The following is a 13,099-nucleotide window of genomic DNA, read 5'->3' on the forward strand; positions in this document are numbered from 1 at the left end:
GGGGAGGGGAGAGCAAGGTAAACTTACGTACTGGCAGACTCCATATAAGTAAAGCATAAAAGCAGAATGAAGCGAAGTGAGGAGGTATGGGAAGGTTAAGGGTTAACAGAAGAGAGCAAGGGAGTAGGAGCAATGTGAAATATGAGTGCAGAGTAAGGGTATTGCTGGTTATGAGGAGTGTGAGGGGGCAGGAGCAGAGTAAGGACAGGCAGAATTGGCTGCTTTACATATAAGGACTATATTGAGCGATCTATATGGAAGGTGAGTGCTACGTCAGGGACCTGGGCAAGGAAATAGTGATGGGTAAGACACAATGGTAGCAACAGCTATGAGCTAGCAGCAGAATGAAGGGAAGCATGGAGTGGTGATGTAGAGCAGAACTGCAGGAAGGACACAGGCCTGTCTAATCAATAGATTGAACCTTCAGTAGAGTGAAGGTGTACAGGTACAATGAGTGGGTAGGCGCTGAGTGACGCAATAGGGCACAATGAGAGGGTAGGCGCAGTGGTGCATTAACGTGCATTGCAAGGATAGGCATAGGATCAAGTGTTAGGGCACAATTAGAGGGTAGGCAGTTTGATAGCTTATGAGGAGAGTGAGAAATAATGCTGAAAAAGTAGACCAGTGTGGCACCAAAAAGGTGTGACCAGATAGGGGTAGAGTGTGATGGAGGGAGAGCAGGAGCAGCATTAAATAGTCAAGGTGTGGAGAGAGAATGCAATTTAAGAAATTGGGACCAGAGGAGGTGTAAAATGACAGGCTATGAGCACAGTGAAATAGTAGGGCCAGGAAATCCGTATAAGCAGAGTGAAGAGGGGTGCAATCATGAGGTTGGAGGGTCAGACAGAGGAAGCTTATGAGCTGAGCAAATTGGCACAGGGAGCAGATTGCGAGGATGGTAATAAAGTGGGGGTAGGGACAGTGTGAGGGGCATTAATTAGATATGGAAATAACCATGGGTAGAGGGAGAGGTATAGTAAGTGGTGTACACTGTGAGGAAATATGAATTTTATGACCAGTTATGTCCCCTATCTTAGACCCCAACGGCTCCATGTACATGCTACAAGTGCATGTATGTTTCCTCCAGTTCCAGCTATGAAGACGCAAATACATGTGCGTCCAACGTCAACATGCCCTCTTTCAGATCCGCCATGAATGGGTCGAATATTCCATTCCTAAGTATGATTGGCCACCGACTTTATATGGTTCACTTTTCTAGTTTTACAGTTCAGGCGAGTAGGCCCTGAATTCTGTCATCAAGCCTTTTCCTGCTTCTGCCTCTGAAATGCTCCAGCCTGGACCTGCATCCGTGTCCATGAACTTTGTCTTGCTCTCTGCGCGGCAAACGGTGCCTGACGCGGCCTGTTGCCTGCCAAAAACTGTATTCAGCCTTCAAGTTATCTGCTCCGCTCCTCATCCAATGCATTCCTGTCTAGTAGTTTAGGTAAACATCCTTCCAGCTACCGAGCAAAGGGCCCGGCCTCGCTGTCTTTATGCAAGTAATTCATAGCCCCTGTTACCATGGAAGATTCCTGCCCCCTCGCTTCTCATGTAGACACATAGACGCTTGTACATGCACTAACAGTCAGTATAGAATAGATTCCGTCCGAGAGACCTTTCCTTTTGGATAAAACAGTTCCTTAAACAAAGATTAGATACGATTTGGGATTAGGTTGACCTGACCCCCCAGACTTCTGTCTCCATATGTAGAGCTAAATGTCAATTCCCCTTCACCCTCTAGTTGCACGTCAATTACACGTCAATCACACGTCATGCGGCTGCGCGCGCATCTCTGCCAAATATTTCTGCTGACACTGCAGGATTCTCTTATGGATCCACCCACTTGTGACCTCATTTTAAATGACGTTTCTAGTATACGCCTGTATTTACGCCTATTTTCATTACGTATGTGTATTCTTATCTGTATTATCAGCTGTTACGCCTCCTGCATCTGTCTTAATGCAATGCTTTTCATATATATATTGTTACTTGTCAATAATGTATTGCCTATCCCTTCCTGAACCTTCGTGGTGATGGAATAAGATTGCCTAGTTCGAACTAATTCCTTTGTAAGGAATAAAGCCCTTTTCAGAACCTCTAATACCAAGGATTCTGCCTCTTATTTTGACTGAGTTATTCTTACTAGACTTTACCGCATAAAAAATAGTACAGGTAATTTAAATATTTACCACATAAATTGGCGCCCGAATAGGGACACTTTCTCATCTCACACGCCGGAGGTGCGTTGCAGGCCCGGTCTCCTGCCACAGCCGGACGGACAACAACGCGTACCCGCAGGATTTCCTGTATCTCCCTCCGGCCAAGCGGGGGTGACTGAGGCTGCGATCAACACCCAGACGAGGCGGTGAGAAGTGCGAAGTATCCCGACCAGAGCCTAGCTGAGAGAGCAAGATCCGAGGTATACAGAGGCCCACCAGGTTCCGAAGTTCCGAGTCGAGTCCAGTCCAGTCCGGTCCAGTTCAGTTCAGTTCCGAGGCCTTCCGTTACGTGCTACCCGGTGAGTACCATTGCTGGGGAGGCAGTTAGACGTGCACATTGGTTTGTGCCGGTCCTGACGGGTTTGGGTACACAGATCCGGTCTGCACTGTTTTAGCAGTGTATCTGTACTGTTTAGCAGTATATCCAGTATGTTCATGTATATAATTCAATAGTTCGAGGCATATGAGCTGCAGATCACACACTGAGGATAAGATCGCCATCTGGTGTTGGGCTCGGATGATTGCAGGTTGTTGTTGTCTTCGGAGAAGTCTTTGGTCACGAGGTTGGTGACTCCTCCCCTGGACAACAGTGCGCATGGGCATCCACTCCATCGGCAGATTGTTTTTTTCCGCCATTGGGTTCGGATGAACTTTTTTCCGCTCCAGCAGAAAACTTCCAGCAATCAATTTAACTCTTTAATCTTCATTTCATCGACGTCGACATCAACTCGGACCGGTTCCGGAAGCGGCTGATGGACAGGACACCCTTCAAAAAATGCCCCCAGTGTGGAGCGAAGTTCCCCCACAGTGACCACCACGAGGTTTGCAACCTCTGCCTGTCGCCGGAACACAACGAGTCCACCTGTCCAGCTTGTTCCGCTTTCCGTTCGAAGAAGACCCTCCGGGACCGAAGAGCTCGACGCCATATTATGGCCAAACCAGCTCCAGAACCGGAGGACATCTTTGCTCAAGATGTTCCCGAAGACGACACCGAAGATCTCGAGATCGTGTCCGAAGCCGACGATTCCGATGACCTCATCACTCCAGGGCAGCGTGTGAGTACCACCCCCCCTGCCCCTGCCCCATCCAAAAAAGCATTGGTCAAGACTCCGCCAGTTGGGCCCAGTCGCGACCGGAAATCCTCTTCAGAAGCCCCGCCCTCGGGCCCGGCTCCGAAGACAACTAAGCCTGTGGGTGGCTCGGGCTCGAGCAAACCTCACCTAATTGTGCCTTTAACACCCTCGGCACCCAAACACCCATTGTCGGCACCGAAACAGGCTCCAAGACCGAAATCTCCTTCGGCACAGAAACGTTCCTCGGCACCGAAGTCTCCACCGGCACCGAAACGTTCTTCAACATCGATGCCTGAAAGTCCATCGGCACCGAAACCTCAGTCGGCACCGAAACCTCAGTCGGCACCGAAACCTCAGTCGGCACCGAAACCTCAGTCGGCACCGAAACCTCAGTCGGCACCGAAAAATCAGTCGGCACCGAAAAATCAGTCGGCACCGAAAAATCAGTCGACACCGAAAAAATCGGAGCCGAAAACTGCGTCCCCGCCGAAACAAGCTCATAAAGACCCGAAGCGGACGTCACAGACACCACCTTCGGAGCCAGATCTTTTTCGACCAGATCCTACGCAGAAGCGGATCTATATCAATCCTAAAACGGGACATGTGACTGCCATCCCATATAAAAAGCGGAAGCTGGACACTACACCTCCCCCAGCTCCCATACGGAAAAAGGACTGTGCTACTTCACCACTTCGTCCTTCCTCTCCTGTTTTACCTCCTAACCCGTCCCCCCCTCCTCCTCCTGATTCTCCTTTACCTTTACCTTTACCTTTACCATCTCCCTATCATTCACCTCCTCCACAGGATGATAATGATGACTTAGGGGGAGGGGCGGACCCTGATTTATTTGATGATCCTGTTGACCCAAACGACCCTTTTACGTTCCCAGACCCAGCACCCATGGATGACTGGTCTTATCCTATACCTGACATGCCTGACCCCACTACCTACCCTTCCAAGCCCTCCCCTCCTGATGACCACCTAGGGTACGGCCAACTTATAAATAGGGCAGCAACATTCCACGGCGTTACTATGCACACAGACGCCATTGAAGAGGACTTCCTCCTTGATACCTTTGAGCAGTCACAAAAGACTGTTCACATACTGCCCATGATCAAAGGGGTCATAAAGCATGCTACTGAAGTCTTTAAGGACCCTGTTCGAGCTAGGGTTCTCAACCCACGCATCGAAAAAAAGTACCGACCAGCCCCGCAAGACCCTGCATACATTAAGGCCCAGCTCCCTTTAGACTCCCTAGTCGTATCAAATGCCAGGAAGCGCGCTAACTCACAGACAACTGGAGAAACGCCTCCCCCAGACAAGGAGTCTAAGCTTTTAGAAGCCTCGGGCAAACGGGTCGCCGCGCAGGCGGCTAACCATTGGCGTATTGCGAATACCCAGGCCCTGTTAGCCAGGTATGATAGAGCGCATTATGACCAACTTGAGGACCTTATGCAACATCTGCCTGAACCTTTTAAGTCCCAGGCCTCTGACCTCATCCAAGAAGGCAAATTAATATCTAATGCCTCCATTAAATGCGCCTTAGATGCAGCAGACACTGCTTCTAGAGCGGTCAATACTGGCGTCTTACTCAGACGACATGCCTGGCTCCGTATTTCCGGTTTTAAACCGGAGGTTCAAACCGCAATTCTAGCTCAACCTTTCAACCAAGAGCAGCTATTTGGCCCTGCAGTGGATACTGCATTAGAAAAAATGAAAAAGGATAATGAAACTGCCAAGTCTATGGGAGCACTGCAGTCTCATCAAAACCGGGGTTCCTTTCGTCGCTCCTTTTATAGAGGAGGCTCCAAAAACACATCAACTGAGACCACGTCCACCTTTAAAAATTCTGGACAAACATCCCCTAACAGAGGTTACTTCCGGGGAGGTTATAGGGGAAACAATAACAAAGGTCGAGGACGGGGCAACAACAACAACACCCGCACCTCACCAGCCACCAAACAGTGACTTGCCACCACTCCCCCCAGACCATTCCACTCCGGTCGGGGGGCGACTCCAACAATTCCTGCCTGTCTGGACTTCCATCACCACAGACAGGTGGGTAAGACAAATTATCCAGTCTGGCTACTGCCTCACTCATACAATCCCCCCCAAACATACCGCCCAAACAACGTCCAATGTCCTCGCATCATCTCTCTCTCCTCAAACAAGAAGTTCAATCCCTGTTACAAAAACATGCGATAGAACCAGTCCCCCTTCAACATCAGGGAAAAGGGGTATATTCTCTATACTTCCTCATTCCCAAAAAGGACAAAACACTAAGGCCCATACTGGATCTCAGACTACTAAACCAGTATATACATTCGGATCATTTTCACATGACCACTCTCCAACAAGTCCTCCCACTTTTACAACAGGGAGACTTCCTCGCCACATTGGACCTCAAGGACGCATACTTTCACATCCCTATGCATCCCGCTCACAGAAAATATCTACGATTTGTGGTAGATGGGCAACACTATCAATTTACAGTTCTCCCATTCGGAGTAACAACAGCACCCAGAGTGTTCACCAAGTGCCTAGCAGTCGTGGCAGCGCATCTCAGAAGACAACAGATCCATGTCTTCCCCTATCTGGACGATTGGCTCATAAAAGCCAATACATACCAAAAATGCGTTCTCCACACTCATCGCACGATTCAAACTCTCCACGATTTGGGATTCACTATCAACTACCCCAAATCCCACCTACAACCTTCCCACTTACATCAGTATCTAGGAGCAACCATAGATACATCCAAAGCCATTGCCTATCCCAGCACAGCCAGGATAGCCAGTATACAAAATCTCATCTCTCAATTTCAAACTCATCCATCTCTTCCAGCAAGTGTTCATGCAGCTCCTAGGCATGATGGCGTCGTGCATCTCCATAGTCCCACACGCACGACTTCAAATGCGTCCCTTACAAGAATGCTTAGCACAACAGTGGAACCAAGCTCACGGACAACTTACCGATCTGGTGTTGGTGGACAGTCGCTCACTTCGATCACTGAAATGGTGGAACACCATCAACCTGTCCAAAGGGAGACCGTTCTTAGAGCCTCTTCCACAAGTTGTGCTAACTACAGACGCATCTCTCACGGGGTGGGGAGCCCACCTCCTTCACCATACCACTCAGGGCAGATGGACCAGTCAACAAAAACTGCTCCACATCAACCACCTGGAACTCTTAGCAGTGTTCCTAGCACTAAAATCCTTTCAAATTCACCTAAAGAACAAAACTGTCCTCATACGCACAGACAACATGACGACAATGTATTATATACAGAAACAGGGAGGGACACACTCTCTCCAACTGTCCCAACTGGCACAGCAAATCTGGAGATGGGCAATTCCCCAAAACATCTACCTGTTAGCAGAACATCTCCCAGGGATCCACAATCAAGTGGCCGACCTCCTAAGTCGCCACACACAACAGATCCACGAATGGGAACTACACCCCAAGGTTCTACTCCCTTTCTTCCAAAAGTGGGGACAACCAGACATAGACCTGTTCGCCACTCCCGAAAACACAAAATGCCCAACCTTCGCCGCCAGGTTTCCACACCCACAGTCGAAGGGCAATGCCCTATGGATGAACTGGTCAGGCAGATTTGCGTACGCCTTTCCGCCTCTCCCACTAGTTCCATTTGTGGTACGCAAACTGAAACAACAGTCACTAACACTAATACTAGTGGCTCCCACTTGGGCACGTCAACCGTGGTTCACCACACTTCTGGAACTATCTTTAGTTCCACATCAAAAGCTACGCCTCTCCCCGGATCTGTTAACCCAGAACCATGGAGAAATCAGACACCCAGATCCTCAAACACTGAACCTAGCGATCTGGCTCCTGAGGTCTTAGAGTTCGGTTACCTCAATCTCCCTCCAGACTGTATGAATATCATAAAAGAAGCCAGACGCCCTACTACTAGAGCGTGTTATGCCGCTAAATGGAAACGATTTGCCATCTACTGCGCTAATAATGACATACATCCATTGGATGCTTCCATCCAAAACATCATTTGCTATCTACTACACTTGCAAAGATACAATCTAGCGTATTCCTCTATACGATTACACCTAGCAGCCTTGGCAGCCTACTTGCAAAATAGGCAACACCTGTCCCTTTTTAAGGTACCAGCCATCAAAGCGTTTATGGAAGGTCTCAAAAGGATTCTTCCCCCAAGATTGCCACCTGCCCCAGTGTGGAATCTCAATGTGGTTCTAACAAGACTCATGGGCCCCCCATTTGAACCTATGCACAAATGTGAATTGCAATTCCTAACATGGAAGGTAGCCTTCCTTATCGCAATCACTTCCCTGCGCAGAGTAAGTGAAATACAAGCCCTTACACTTGAAGAACCTTTCTTACAACTACACCGTAACAAAGTGGTTCTTAGGACAAACCCTAAATTTCTTCCAAAAGTGATTTCCCCTTTCCACCTTAACCAATCAGTAGAACTACCGGTCTTTTTCCCAAATCCAGACTCGGTAGCTGAAAGGGCCCTACATACCCTAGATGTTAAAAGAGCATTGCTTTATTACATCGACAGAACAAAACCTTTTCGAAAGACAAAACAACTCTTTGTTGCTTTCGCGCCACCACACAAAGGCAACCCGATCTCCAAATCAGGAATAGCCAGGTGGATAGTTAAATGCATCCAAATATGCTACCTCAAGGCTAAACGTACACTCACAGTTCCCCCTAGGGCGCACTCAACGCGTAAAATAGGGGCTTCTATGGCCTTCTTAGGCAATATTCCCTTAGAAGACATTTGCAAGGCAGCCACATGGTCTACCACGCATACCTTCACTAAACACTATTGTGTTGACGTGCAGGCCAAACAACAGGCCTCCGTGGGCCAGGCTGTCCTAAAAACTTTATTTCAAACTGCTGCAACGGATACAGGCGACCACCGCTAAGGGGAGCACTGCTGTATAATCTATCCTCAGTGTGTGATCTGCAGCTCATATGCCTCGAACGGAATATGCTACTTACCAGTATGCATCTGTTCTTGGCATGTAGAGCTGCAGAGTCACACACGCCCGCCCGCCTCCCCGGGACCTGTATCTGTTCCAGCATCCGTCTTACTTAGACATTACACATGGACATCCTTTCTTTCTTTTCTATATACTCCATCTTTTCCCATCATGGCGAAAAACAATCTGCCGATGGAGTGGATGCCCATGCGCACTGTTGTCCAGGGGAGGAGTCACCAACCTCGTGACCAAAGACTTCTCCGAAGACAACAACAACCTGCAATCATCCGAGCCCAACACCAGATGGCGATCTTATCCTCAGTGTGTGACTCTGCAGCTCTACATGCCAAGAACAGATGCATACTGGTAAGTAGCATATTCCTTATCTAGTATTAGTATTATGTCAGTAACTAGTTTACTTCTAATTATCATTGTTCGTTAAAAGTTAAATGTTAAATGTTTTACTGTGTTCAAAAATTGTGGTATAAATGAGTGTTCATTATTGTGTTTATTGTATTAATTGTGTTCAAGTTCGGTTCAAGTAAGAATCAAGTAGGAAGGTTTAAAGATGCCGTTCTTTTCAAAATTAAGACAGATCAAAACTAGAAAAGGAGTACTCGAAGAAGCTGTTCCCATTCCACCTAGGGACACTCCAGGGTATTTTATGTATCATAAACATGGCCTAGATGCCGTATTATATCTTGACTTATGGGTGGACTACACCAAGGATCTAGCAGAAAGTCAGAGGTGGCCCGCAGCTGGGACATGGGATGCAGATTGCATCATGAGAGTAGAAGAAGAATTATGGAAAAAGAAAGCCAGACAGTCACAGAAAGATGCCATTGAGTTATGGCGTAAAGAATCGCATAGGCGCACAGAGAAAGCGCTCAGACTGGAAGAGAAAAGTAGGGAGAACTCAAATAGAGCCCGAGAAAACGTATTAGTTGAGGAAGGTATCCGAGTAAAAACAGAACAAGTAGACAGACAACGAAATGCTCTTATGAATGGTATGTATCCTCTTTTAGCCGAAGGTTTACCTAAGGCCACCCCGGAAATACCGAAAGATTTGCCACCCCCATTACTCCCGATTAAAGCACATCCCAAGACCGCAAAAGATATTTTCCTTTCCTCCTATTTAGACGATGTAGCTCCGGAATATGTTAATGTTCCACCACACACGCCACCTGTCGATGGTGCTCAACGCCGAGAACATCCGCCCCCAACTCCGCAACCACAAACTCCTCCGCACAATCCCACAGGTCCATCTGTTTCCACCGCTTTTCCTGCATCCACAGTCTCTACCTTACATCCCACGAATCCTTTCGTGCCTAGCACCTCAGAAGGTGCGACAGCAATTTTTGCCACGCCACCATCACAAAGTAAATCGTCTCTTAGAGATTTAGCAAACCAACGTATACCCCAAATAGCAACGTCCGACATGTTTAAAGAACATCTTGTAGATTGTAGATATGATCCAGTGCCCGGTAAAAATGACAGAATGCTGCTATCATCACTACGTATACGACGAGCTTCAATATATTTAACGACGCTACCAGGAATGATTGAACATTTAGACAATATATATCGCAAAGTACCTGAAAGTATTGACGAAGCCATGGAATACCAGAAAGCGGATATACAGAGACAACTGTTACGTTTCTTCATAAACTGCTTGATCAGAGACAGAGATAGGTCCGAGGTAGACCAGGATGAAATGCAAGTACTTACCCGATGGGGTCAGAATATATCAGAGGGAAAACATGATAAACAGACATGTATAGTAGCTATGTGCCGAAAGATCCGCAAAGAAGTAGAACGAATACATAAAGCCAGATTGGAGGCAGACAAAACTGAATCAGAGGGAGAGGAGGAGGAAGAATCAGAAATGCCCACAGGACAATTAGAAACGATAGCCTATGTAGGTAGGGGAAGACCTTGTAACAATACCAGATACTTTAATGACCCGATACGTCCGATACGTCCAGAATGTAACAGACATTTCCAAGCCCCTATGTTAAATACGAAGTCCCCTGAACACTTATTCCAGGCTGCTGATAAATTACTCCGAGACCGAAGGGGGTATCATATGCTCGATTCTATGGATGAACAAGAATTAGCCAGGTCAGCAGTACAATGGGCTGACAGTTCTGAAAAATACAGTGATGATGCGTTAGCACACACGTTTTTGAATCTTACCCCAGACGAACAGCGTTTAGCTGGTATATACATGATACAACACCTCGTTATATTATATAGAAGCCAACACTCCGATCCTGGTCCCCTACCTGATATACTGATAGAATTACTCACGAATAAATGGAGAGGTTCAGGTACTGATTTAATTAAAGAAATTCTAGAATATCGACACCAGTACATTGTCTTCGTATGCCCAGAACATGTTTCAGTTCCCCCCAAGTTGGAAAGAAAAACGTATCACATAGACAGACAGAATCCCTTATGCGAAGTACACCCAATCAGAGGTGAGGACAATATTTTTAAACGCGTGTTTGTGTACGCGCCCATAACTAAAATTGAATTATTAGAGATGAAGAAAGTAGTACCTAGCCATGACAAAGACCCAGCAGGTTTCCACCGTGAGATAAAAGACGTGTTACTCATGGGAGAGTATACTTACCCGGACATTATGAAAATATTAAAAGTCCTATTACCCGCTGGTATTTCCGAGAAACTCAAAGAAAAGGAATGGGAGGTGGGAGACCAAAAGATAGATTGGACAGCATTAGAAAACGAAGAAAAGGCCCGAGCTGCAGGTTCAGGGCTTGGGGAAAGGACTACAGCATTACCAGGATTATTAGTGCAGGTACTACCACGTTTATTGACTACGAAAAAGGAAGACTGGGGTGCAATTTCAGCCTGTAAACAAAAACAAGATGAAGACACTAGTGATTTCTATTCCCGATTTGAAAAATGTTTTGGTATTAATAGTGGCATAAAAGCAAGTAGTGAGTCGTATCCACATCTGTTTGTGACAAAATTAGTTGAAAATTCTCTGCCCCAAGTTAAGAGTAGAGTATTAAAATTCGAGAGTACTTGGCAAGGTAACACACCATCACAGATGTTACAAATGTTACAATATCATCACAATAGAATTAGAGAAGAACAAGAACATGAACAAAGACGTATGAAAGACACGAAAATGAAAATGCTTGTTGCTCAGTCAGTTCCAGCTGACGGTCATAAAAAGGGTACGATACAGTCAAATGATACAGTAGGTCCTGTTAGAGGGACATGCAACTATTGTAAACAGCCAGGTCATTATATACACGATTGCGCAGTTCTGAAACATAATATCTCTACGGGTATAACGAAAGAGAGACCACGTCCGCCTAGACAAGATCAGATCCAACCACAAGTACCTCAGAATATACAGCCTATGCCAGCTGTACAGCAGACCGCACTACAACAACAGCAACCACAACAACAGCCACAGCCTATTGCTGCAACACAAAACACGACACAACAGATGTACCAGTATGCACAAAATGACTATCCAGAGTATCAGCGCTACACATGAAATAGCCTAGAGAGGGAAGTTGGCTTATCCCTTATTGAGGTTCCAGTAGATCAAGAGGGTCCTTATGTACAGAGTCAGGTATTAGGGAAAGACAGAAAGTTTCTACTCGATACAGGGGCAAGCAGAACCACTATCCGTCACAGCGAAGTCCCAGGGGTACCCCTCTCAGGCTCACAAAATATTTCCCTTGATTTTTCAGGAAAGCCTACTATTAACGAAGTATCACAACCCCTTGCATTCACAGTCGGTCCGTTAACACGGACTACAGATCTATTACTTACGAAATCATGTCCAGAAAACTTGTTAGGTATAAAAACATTGAAGGCTCTAGGAGCTGTAATATGTTGTTCTCCGGAAGGAGTACGACTATTTTTGCGTGACTTTAAGGGTCACTACGTGTCTAGAGACATGGATCACCGGTTACAGAATCTACCTGCACATTTATGGGCGCAAGGCCCCACTGATGTAGGTTGTATGCACATTACACCATATCGAGTCACAATCAAAACAGGAGTGGTACTACCACGAATACGACAATACAAGTTACCCCCAGATGCTGTTGTGGCTTTGCTGCAAATCATTGACGAGCTCATTGCACAAGGAGTGGTTGTGGAAACCGACTCCAATGTATGTAATTCTCCGATAATTCCGATTCTTAAACGAACTGATCCAAAAGCACCACCAGTATATCGATTAGTTATTGATCTGCGAGAATTAAATAAATGCATTGTACCACAATACCCCGTGGTCCCAGATATCTCTTCATTGTTAACAGCCATAGATTCAGAAGCAACGTTCTTTACTGTAATTGATCTCAAGAACGCTTTCTTTAGCGTCCCAATCGATCCGGAAAGCCAATATTTGTTCGGATTCAGTTTAAATGGACGAAGTTTTAAATTCGCACACGCACCTCAAGGATTCACAGAAAGCCCCAGCATCTATAGCCAAGCACTGAAAAGAGAACTTGACAGTATCCACATGCCAGCTAACACTGCCCTGCTTCAATACGTCGATGATCTGCTGATCACCGCCCGAAGCGAACCTGAATGTGAAAAAGCATCACTGACGGTTTTACATTTCCTAGCCGACAAGGGGCACAAAGTGTCCCCTTCAAAGCTGCAATGCTGTGTCCAGCAAGTTGTGTACCTTGGGCACTTGCTGTCCAAGGGGGGAAGACAGCTTACACCCGACCGTATCCAGTTAATTATTAACATGCCGCCACCTAAGACACAAAAGGAGGTACGGGCATTCATAGGCCTCACTTCGTACTGTAGGCAGTGGATCCCTCAA

At 46.6% G+C, this 13,099-nt stretch overlaps 1 protein-coding gene across 1 annotated transcript in view; it reads left to right on the forward strand.

The window, feature by feature from the left end:
* ZSWIM6 (zinc finger SWIM-type containing 6) overlaps window positions 1–13,099 on the forward strand; it is a 528,445-nt gene that overhangs the window by 152,702 nt on the left and 362,644 nt on the right. The gene's annotated exons all lie outside the window — the stretch shown is intronic.

The sequence above is a fragment of the Triturus cristatus genome, chromosome 2_1, assembly GCF_964204655.1.
Source record: "Triturus cristatus chromosome 2_1, aTriCri1.1, whole genome shotgun sequence".
Taxonomy (NCBI): Eukaryota; Metazoa; Chordata; class Amphibia; order Caudata; family Salamandridae; genus Triturus; species Triturus cristatus.